General features: G+C 39.9%; 2 long non-coding RNA genes across 2 annotated transcripts; one reads left to right on the top strand and one right to left on the bottom strand.

The window, feature by feature from the left end:
• The first annotated feature begins 374 nt into the window (after positions 1-374).
• On the top strand, positions 375-10060 carry LOC311443343. Its single transcript, XR_014697234.1, has 2 exons — positions 375-561; positions 1527-10060. It is a non-coding gene; the product is annotated as an uncharacterized lncRNA (long non-coding RNA).
• LOC311443342 lies at positions 3618-10896 on the bottom strand. Its single transcript, XR_014697233.1, has 2 exons — positions 9881-10896; positions 3618-7751 (listed from the first exon to the last, which is right to left on the bottom strand). It is a non-coding gene; the product is annotated as an uncharacterized lncRNA (long non-coding RNA).
• Positions 10897-11025: the final 129 nt, after the last annotated feature.

Below are 11025 nucleotides of genomic sequence, written 5' to 3'. Positions count from 1 at the left end.
GAAAATCCAATAGCAAATAGTTCAATTGCCCTGGTTTTATTGCTTGCAATAGACCTCAGTAGTTACTTTTCAGACTTACTTTCTCCTAGTTTCCCTCCCTGTTGATCTGCCTCATCACAGGTTTTCTTCTAAAGTCACTCTACAGGAATGCATTTGCAGCACTTACCCTTGAGATAGCATCTGTTCACTTATAAACTTGTTCTGGGTCCCTTTTACAGACGTTGTGATGAATTGTTGCCTTGGCAGTGTATGGGGGCCTTTTGCTATTGCCCCGTGCAGGCAGGCACAGTTATTAGTACCACTCGTGCACTTGCATTTCATGACACAGAGTTTGGCATCAGCACTGGCTGAAGATGTCCTTGGTCTGCATTGCTTATTGCAGCCACTACACCACCCCTGAACGGTTGTGCTGACACAGCTTTGTGTGGGGCCATGCTTTGGATCGGATCAGGGAACTTACCTAACTATATCAATCTCTCTCCCCTCAGATAAAGAATAAAGCTGGGTTGGTTCCTTGACCTATCTCACAGGCTGGTCTGACAAATGGTTGTGCCAAAACAGGTGAGCTGATGGCATGCTCCTAAGGTGCAGTGAGAAGGAAGAAACCCTTTAGCTGGTATTGCCTAACACCATATCACCATATTCTTATTAGTCTCAAAGTACAAACAGACGTTAATATTAAATTTATTTCCTAGTATTTGTTGTAACTGCAACTGACCTTAATGGCTAGGTTGCTGATTTTAAGTATAAAAGAATGAAATAAGAAGGTTTTGAGACATAGGTGCTGTAGTTTATCTTGTAGCCTACATTCATTTATTCATTCCAATTGATTAAAACGTCGTTAGAGAAAGATCTATACTTAATATATCCAGTTGGCATTAATGGCAGCCTGCCTAGCTGGTGCAGATCAAAGCGTTGCCTCTTCTGCTAATTATTGTTTAATTACTAAGTTAATATCGTCTTGGGTTTGTTTTCTGGTACAGTAAAGAAACATTTAAAACGGCAACAAAGGTCCTGCAAATGGGGTCAGGTCTGGCTCTGTTCCCTAGATTAGAGTATGCTCTGGCACGCAGTCAAATTGAACTGATTCCAGTGATTTCTGCACTCTGTCTGACTTGTGCTGGCTTTTCCTGTAAGTCTTGTAGGTCAGAAACCTGTGCTTGTGCATTTGCTGCCCCCCATTCATTCTCCACGGTTTGTTCTCTGATCCAACCTGCAGATACCCCAACATTTTCAAAGCTTTTTGCTTTTCTCTGTCTATGCTGAGGAGCAGGGCAAGCAATTGAAAATGTACATTGAAGCAGCAGGTTCATCCTTATCAGTACCTTACTGACTTTTTTTGGAAGTGGGCATGTTCATTTGATACAAATTACGCTTTTTATGGAGAGGGTGTGTAGAAGGCACAGCAGTGGAGGAACGGAACAGAAAGGGGCTATGTGCAGAGTCTTTCACATGTGTTTTGGCAGGTGAGGAGAATGGGGGTGACAAAGGTACAGGATCCATGTGATTTTTCATTTTTTTTCCAGTTTTCAGGTCTGCGTTGAGAGGGAGCTAAGGAATTGCTGCTCTTTAAGCTGTTGGGGCTAACGTGGCTGATTTTCATTGCAGCTGCAGAAGGGGTGTTCACTGCTTTGCTTCTGTAAGCTGTGTAGGTGGCTGTGAGAGGCAGCCACTTCACCAACCCAGCAGCAATCAGACCAGGACATGAATCCGCAGCCCCGCAGGCAAAGGCGGTAGGCAGAGCTGAGCTGAGAAAAACCTGCTGCTTCCACAAGAAAGTGATCCTGTTCCCACCTTGTACTGCCTCGGGCAGAAAATTAACACAGCAAAAGTAAGTGAGGCTTTTTCATCTGGTTTAGCAAGTTAAGTCCATTCTCTGATGGCCAAATGAAGGAGAGCAAGCAGTAAACCCTCCTTCCCGTAGCAGGGAGGTGTTAGACCGGTGCAGCAAACTCACTGCACCTTTGGTTCTAACAACTTAGAACAAGTCATGCTGGGTGATTTGTGACTTACCAGCTGAAAGATGTCACCGTTCCCTTGTCAGAGGTATCAGATTTAGCGAAGTTTTGTCCGTTTAATTTACTAGCTGCCATATTTGTGGACCCTAAAGCTAATTATAGTTTAAGTCACTATTTTGTGAGCTACGATGCTCGTACACAGATGGTTAGCCACTGAGTGTTGGACAGCTGATGGTCCCAGGGGCTCTCTCTGTAGCCCTTTATATCAAACTTGCGTGAAACCGAGCGAGGTGAGGTCCCTCCCCTGTGCCAGCCGTGCTACCAAATAATGAGCTATTCAGGGAACTGAGACAAAAAGTTGCTTTCTTTGGAGAGCTGTTTTTAACTGGCTCAGATCCCTGAGCTGACTTACTGCGCAGTGCTCACATCAGCACAAATCTCTGAGCAGCTAAGGGCTGCTGGAGAGGCAGGCTGTGGCAGCTGTGCATTAGGTTGGTTTAAGGTGGTGTAGAAATACGTCCCACATTGAGGCAGAAAAAATATAAAAACTTCTCTTCAAAAATAATATTTTTCTTGAGTGTTTGAGACGCTATTGAGAAGTGCAGAGAGATTAGGTACAAGGAAATTTAAATCCTACACTATTTTAATATAACTTTGGAGTTATATTTGGGCCAGTTATATTGAAATAGATTTCCCAAATAGAAATTCTTCCCACTCTTTTGTTTAAAGACCTGTCATTCTGGTGATTTCATGGGTTAATTAGTTCATTTTCTCAATGTATTTCTGGGATATTTTCCCTTTAACTACTTTGACCCGTAACCCCATGTTCTGAGAGTTACTTAACCTTTGGTCTTGTACAGTTTACTGGCAATCATTCCTTTCCTTTTAGGATCTTTCTTATTTGTGATTCTCTTTGCAGTATAAACCACATGTAGCTACTGTTTTCTACCATAAAGCCTCAAATAGTGAATTGATATTACATTTAATTGACAGAAGAATTTTAGGTATCTCACAAAGTTACGGACACCATGAACACTGTACATTAATACCAAATGTTTGATGTGATTTACTGTAATAGATTTGTAATCCCAGATTAAATTCATTTTCAAGGATTCATCAAATGTATTTTCCAACTAAAGGGCTGCTATAGGAAAGAGTTAACATTCCTTGCATATACTGTATGAGGTTCTATGCCTTAACAAGCTTGGATTTCTTTCAAGTTTTACTCCAACAGTAACATTTCTTGGCTTGCAATTGTTTTCTACTCTAAATCATTTTAAAGCTTAATTTTAAACTTTTACAATCAATTTTATAACAATCTTGGTATAATTTATTAGGGCATTCCCAATGACAAAAAAAAAAAAAAAAAAAAGAAAAGAAATCCAGTAAGACTGTTTTTAAGACTCTGAATGTATATAAATATCAACTTTGAGACTATTTTTGGTTTGATCTTTTGTCTGATTCACTGGTACATACCAATTGTTTTGTACCAAGCACAGTCAGAGCCTGGTAGCCAGTTGAACTGGGTTTACAACTTTGGAAGCTGCTAGACGAATAACTTTCATGTGCTGTCTTGACTGGAAAAAGATTCACTTCCAGTTTATGGTCATACTGTGGCAGACACACCCCTCCCTTTGTGATAATAAATGAGAGACAGTATTCTGTGATACAGATCTTTAATATATTGACTGGTTTTGGATGGTGCCACTGTAGAAATTTCATAAGCACAAAACACAGAGTTTCCTCATACAGGTAGAACTCGGTGCAAGCAGTTTCCCACTTGGTGCCTCTGGTGTTTTAGAAGGCTTTTCCTTTTAATGGTTCTCGAGCAACTGTATAAACCCAGAGGATTAGAGGCTGCCTGCAGGAGAGCACCAAGAAGGGCAGCTGTTGCTCTCTTCAGCATTTTTCTGCTGAGCAAAAGTATCTCAAAGCCATCAGGACAGCTTAATGCCACTACATGCTAAAAAAGTCATACATTACAGTGATTGTGGGTACATACAGTCCTGCTGACTACTTCCTGCTGAATCCCTGCCCAGCAGAAACCGCTTCATGGCTGATGGATTGCTTCTTGTTTTTTAATTGAGCAAAACTGGAGAAGATGTATATGTTTTAATTCAAATGGAAAACTAACTAGCAGATTCCAGAGGCTTCGCCTTTTCTTGTCTGTGAGTACATTTAGCTCAGCAAAAGGGCTTAGTAAGTTAATGAAGAGATTTGCAGGAGGGACTAGCACCTCCCTGTATTTTATACTTTTATATGTTAGTTTATAAATACTGAAGTATGTTTTCCAAAAATAACTCGGTCCCATCCTTTTGTTTGGAAACCTGTCTTTTTGGGTGGTTTTATGGGTTAATTAGTTTCTATTTTTAACTGGATTTATGGGATATTTTCTTTAACTGCTTCAACCCATAGCCTCCTACTCTAAGAGGAACTTAACCAAAAGCATACTGTTACTCTGCACGCTGCTGCTAAAACACACATTATTCCTCAGGATCCTTCCTTTGATTAAAATCGTTTTCTCTGCATGTTTCAGAAACCATTTTGGACTGTTCAGAACAAGGCTTGAGAACGGACATGTGTTGTTTTATTTCAACAGGAAGTAGGCTGACACTGTCCCAATATCTATTATGGCCAGCTGATGTGCCGAAAACATCTATTTACAGGGACAGGCTTGCAGTCATAGTACTGTAAGATTTTGAAAGCATTTCCTTTGTTGTCCAACCCTAGATTTTAGGCTGAATTTCAGATTTTACCTCTGTTCCTGCTGTCTTAATGGCTGACCAGATAAAAGTCTATATAAACAGAACCTATTCTGATTCATTTATTTGCTGTGGTTCTGCAGTGGGCACTCAGCAGTGCCCACACACACATGCATTTACTCATCTCTTTACATTACTCTCCTCTTCCAACGTCTTTCTTTTCCAGAATCTTTATCCATAGCTTTCTAACATTGCATTAAAACTCTTGTATCTACTGTCTGCCTATTTTCTTTGTTTACAATAAGATAAAAGGTAGATTGCATATTAGCAGTAGATATTTGAGATAGAAAAATTATACATCTTTTTGATGTTTTACTTGGCTCTTATTCTATAAAAATACAAAGAGTAAGAGGAGAGACAAAAGTGGCAAAACAACAATTTTCAAGCTTTTTTTTTTTCCTTCTAATAAGATCAATTCCCTGATGGAGTATCTTTCTTGCTGGTTTTTTTCTTTCTTTTTTTTTTTTTTTTTTTTTTTTTACATTTTTCCTCAAATGTTAATCTTAAATGTTCTTTTCCTGATTTTCCCCCCATTCTCTTAAGTTTAGCAAAAGCTAAATTATTTTTAACCTCATTGTGTCCTTATCAAAGACCACTCTACTCTGCCATGCAATAGTTCTGAGCTTTTTTTGATCTTCATGGGTTTTGCATTCTTTTTCCTCCAGATATATGTTTCATAGCAGGCCTTGCTTCAACTCTGGTTTGTGTTAATCTTCCATCTGTAGAAAAGCCTTTGAAGATGGCTTGCAGAAGTACATGGCATCTTTTCATCTCCACATTATTGGTTGAAGCTGTATCAAATCCGCTCAGGCCAGAATCTGTTTCCAACCACTAGTTTAGCAGTGTTAGTCAGCAGCTACAATATAACAGAGACATCTCCATATCTGGTACCGCTATAGCAAATGCTGGTCTTCCTGCTATGGAGCAAACATCACTGGAGGCCCCAGTATAGAGCCCAGGTTCATTTATAATTTGCTGCTTGAACAGTGGCCTTTGTGCTTTTCTTTGGTGTTGTCAGCCCAGCATTCTTAACAAACTCCATCTCCCTCTTGGCTTTAGGGAACATTATTTGTGAAGGCCAAAACGTTTTGCTGTGCTGCTGCTCCCTCATGGATGTAACATAAATAGATAAATAGTATGTAGAGGTTTTCTAGTATTATTTTTTTGACTTCCATCTACTTTCTCCTGAGGTAGCTTTTAATTTTGATATAGTGCCTTTCATTTATGGATCTTAACCTACTTATTACCAATTACTTCTGTGTGTTTGTTTTTTCATGGAGATGACTTTCCCGTTGGGTTACCTTCTTTGTTTCCCAGTTGTTACTACCATTCTAGATGCAACTACTATGTTGTTTCTAGCTAAAACCTAGAATAGAATTATTTACCCATTCTATTACTGTCATAATGTCAAATTTAACAAGTTTAGCATGTTCTCTTACCAGTTTTCCTAATCTGAAAATAATTGTTCTGTAGCTTATTACTAGTTAACCTCCTTGTGGTGTATTGGTATTATTCTTTCTTAATGTATAGGAGCACCAGGCCCTGGCCAACCAAGGAGTATGCAGTAGGTCAAACATTTTGCATTTGCTGACAGATGATTTGTGACATGCTCAGTGAACTCAGCCTGCATATTCACACCTTTATGGCCTTTTTGATAAAAGCAAAAAGACTGATTATATAATTTGTTTTTGCTTGCTGACTAGATGACATAAATCCTTGGGATAAGATTTTTGAATACGTGTTAGAAATCCATTTTATTTGAGCATTCATTGAAACTCAGTTGTTTTGTTCAATATAAATTAACAGCTAGCCCATTGCTTATGCAAATCTGAGAAACAAATATATAGGACCTGCAAATACAGAAAAAAAAAATCAATATTAGAAGTGTGAACATATATTAAGTAATATCCTTCCAGAGCTGACTGTGATCACAGTGTTAATTGAACAGCTCATTCTCCAGCTTGGAAGAATACTAAAGCAGTATTTAATCAGTTCTGAGTTTTCACTTTTCTGCTTCCCATACATTTTTAATAGACAGCAGTACCTTTATCTCACAATTCAGTCTTGCATAAAAGGAGCCAGAGGACCCAGCAAAGCCTATGCCTGGGAAGGGGTTAGGGTAGAAAGATAAGGACCAGGGCCAGCAGCATGGTGTCAGATAACTGGCTGTAGTGAGGATTGATTCTGTGACCAAATCAAATAGTTAAACCTCCCAGCCCTTGCTCGGTCAAAGAAGCATCAACCCTCTTCTATGCAATCTGGACACCAAGCCAGGCAGAAACTCAATCAACTCAAAACTGAGGGGCAGGAGCAGTTAATGAAAACTCTTGATGATGATGCCAGTGCTACTTTTATTCTAATGCAAAGCAAAAATTAAATGTAAACCACCTGGCTGGGCTGCTCGACTTCATACTGGAATGGATCGCAGTACAAAAGACACACAAGCACCTGCCACAGCTGGGACATGGCAGTCGTGTTCAACACCTGTTGCCTCTCAGCTGAAAGCTGTTGTATCCAAATTAAGACACTGGGTCACAAAGCTCGTTAGGAACAGACCAAACAAGTGGTGTGAGCACATGTGATCTGATGACTGCAAAATGGATCCAGTTCCACAAAGAGAAAAGGTAGCAGTCCAAAATCCAAACTACCAAGGAGCCTTTCAAGCGTTCCGCGGCACTAGAGCCTATTGTTTTATGTTGGCTTAGGCTGACCTGAGTCAAGGACAAAAGTGATTTGCACAAGGCTGACAGTCTCTCACTGAAGAATGAGCCCCTCAGGATTCATACAGGCAGTACACTTGAACAAAAACAGAGCCAAATCATAGGATTATCATATTCTGTAGAGGTCCTAGAGAACTAGCAAGAGGCTCAGAGACGGGTTCCATTTTCCTGTGATAGTCGTGTGATGCTTCTCCTTTTCCAGCACAAAGAGAAATACCAGCCCAAATCACCCAGTTAGGCTGCTTGGTTGCTCAAGCAATGTTTAAGAAATATTCCAAACTTTGGAGTCCTTATGAAGAGGCATGTGCTATCTAAGTAAAAAAAAGAGACAACAAAATCTGCATTATCATCACCTTAGAGGGAACCAACAGCAGTGTTTTAGATGACTACATAATGAGCAAATTAATTATGCCCTTTGGGAAAGTCTAAAAGTTAGCCTCTAAGAAACTGGAAGCTTGGAACTGAACACGTTTTCTATGTCCCAGTCCTTACCTTAGCGAGAGGACTTTCTGCAGGCTAGCAAACCTTCAAAAATGAAAGTTAAAATATGCAAAAGTAATTAAAATGCCCCCTTAGACTTTGTATCAAGCCTAAGAGCTTTTATGAAACCTCATTCGAGTTTCCACAAATATTTATCTTATGCAAACATCACTGTGCATTAAAGGAGTTTGCTCTTGTTCCGGTAGCAATCTCAGTTGTCATCTGATTTCACCAACAAACCACTGCAGGCTTTGTAATAAGACTCTAAGGTATCTATAAAAGCAATCTCTTCGGAAGCAAATACCTGTGCCTGGAGTGTCCTTATATGTTGATACCAGTAAGTAATAACGCAGCTGATAATTTTATTTGGCTTTCACTTGATGATCTGAGAGCAAAATGCTACAAATGGAAGTTCTGCGGAGAGAGCAATGCAACTAGGTGCCAGGTTTCCAGACCCTCTGCTCTTTTTAGTGTGTGATGGTAACTTCCAAATGGGGGGATTCAACCCCGCTGTGTAAAACTATGGAAATATAAAGCAGCAACAAACTTCATGAAGTAATGTCTGTTTAACACTCTGCCACGTAAAGCAAACAATAAAGCAAAGCATTGATTGTTTAATGTAAAATGCATATTGAAGAAAAATCTACTGAAATGTACTAATAAGGCTGCAGGAAGTTTACGGGAGCGGTGAAACTTCCCGGGGAAACCTGTAAAATGGTTAAATGAGACTCTATGACCTCATTAAATTTTTATGTAGGTGTGTTTTTGTCAACACACACCTTGTAGGCAACCTTTTTTTTTTTTCACTTTGTGATCTTGTTATTACAAATGCCCCATTGATCAAATGCTGAGCATGAAATCTAGATAGGAGTGTTGCAAATCAACAGTCGTGGCATGGTGAGTCTGAAAAGGATGGCTGCAAATTTTCCCAGAAATCTTAAAATTTATCAAAGTTCAGTCAAATTACTCCCTTTTACTCCATTTTCTCTTACCATGTATTCTGATGCCTGAATTAGGACAACTCCTAATTTTCCTACAAAACTTTCCAGCGCTCTGCAATCTACTTTTGTTTTTGTTTTCCTTTTAATTCCCCAATGGCAGAAGTTTCACATTTCACCCAGGCACTGGTAATTAGCCAAGGAAATTATTTAAATGCCAGATGTCACATATTGAATATAAATAACCTATGACCTTGTGTGCAGAATGCAAGCCCCTTTTCTATATAACTGCTGAATTTAACTTCCCCAAACACTGCCTCTATGCTGAAATAGTATCCGTCTCCTACGTAACACGGTTCTGCATGCTTAAAAAATTGATTTGACTTGTTAGCAGTGAGAGAAATAAAAGCTGTGATATTTTGTTTTTATGCCATTTGCAAATGAGTGCAAGTGTCTACGGATATATTTGCAACAGTAAAAAAAAAAAAAAATCTTTCTGCACTCATGCTTTTTTTCAATAGTAGCTGTAAAAAGCATAACCGTCGACGCAGCCAAAGAACACTATCTGCTGATTCCAGAAGTCTTTCTCTGTGCTTTCTCATCTGCCCTTTCTATGCCACGCTGGTGTGTGTGGCTTCTAAACAGGTCCAGATTCAACCACGAAAGGGAACGAGATCAAGCATCTGAAATACAACCTTGTGCATTATATTCTTAATTCGAGTCTGTTTGGTTTATTGAATCATGCAGAACGAATGCCTGACCATGCTTCTTCCAAAGCCTATTCTGGCTACAATTGCACAGCTGGGTTTGATTTGCTGCCCGTAGGAAGGGGGGGAGGAATCCCTGTTTCTCCAAGACAAATACAGATCTTGGGATGTGGCTGCAGCTCCAGAATTCCTTGCTATCCAGCATAGGATGATGTGTGGAAAATAAAACACGGCACAACGCAGCCCTCAGGTTTTTGGAGCCGAGAGTCACAACACGCCTAGAAAATAGCCCCAGTTTGGAAAGGATTCAAATACCACAGGAAGCGTGTTCTTTCCTTCTCGAGGCACACGCAGTTACTCCAGCTTCTGACCAGATCAAGGTGTATCCCCATCTGGATGAAATAACACAGCCTAAAAGCAGCAAGGACAGAAACCACCTACAGATATTAGATGAATAAACAAAAGCACCCCCTCACAAAAACACAAGCGAAATAACGCTGCCCTCGTTACCACCGCTGGTTCAGCAGGCAGTGGTAGCAAGCTAATGCCAAATCAGCCATCCACGCTGCGGACCTCAAGCGCAGAGGTTGACCTAAGTCCCTGGAAATTGATGTAAACCCACGTCACTCTTTTGAGGGCCTCTGCCAACTCGCTCTCCGTCACGCCCCAATTACTCCTCAGCTCTGTGGAAGGGGGTTGAAGGGGTTTTTCTTTTTACAAATTCAGCGCAGAAAGGACGTGGATTTTGGTGCAGCAGGACAAAGAAAGTAGAGTGAAGAAATATGGTGAAGAAAAGACAAAGGAAGGAGGGTATCACTGGCAAGAAACAGTAATTCTGAATTCAAAGAGTTGGATATACCTGATTTTGAAGGAAAAAGCCTTATGAAGGTTACTGCCTTACTTCCTACAAATTCTGTAAATCCTTTCTGTTAGCTAGATGGCCACGAGATAACCGATTGCTCTATTTTATTTCAGGATATGTAGTCTTTTCTCCTTTTTACCAACAGCTGTAAGTAGGACTGGAACCACTCCCCAATGACCTGCAGGTATCATAGCTTTCTGAGTATCTGTCTCAAACAGTGGAGAAAAGATTCGTTTTACAGTCAGAGGAAAGGAACACTAGTGTACATTTTTAGGTTAGCCTGCTGATTAGAATTATACTCTGAGCATCTTATCAAAGAACCGGGATCAAATGCTTGTTGTGCTCACGTACCCCCTTATGCAAAAACAAATTTGGTTGTATTTTACTCCAGGGACATGCATAATGAATAACGTGCTGGTGTAGCAGAACAGGAAAGTACTACAGTTACTCCACCTGCTGTAACCTGACACAACCATTATTTAACAATAAGATGAATTATAATTTATCTGCTTTGAGAATCAGAAAGATTATCCCAAAGTTTTAAGTCAAAAATTATCTGTTATCATGAAACATTTCTCAAAGACCTGTTTTCATTCAA

This window comes from Aythya ferina, assembly GCF_964211825.1.
Source record: "Aythya ferina genome assembly, chromosome: 12".
NCBI classification, from domain to species: domain Eukaryota; kingdom Metazoa; phylum Chordata; class Aves; order Anseriformes; family Anatidae; genus Aythya; species Aythya ferina.
The sequence above is the reverse complement of the archived record's forward strand: the minus strand, read 5'-3'. Positions and strand labels throughout refer to the sequence as shown.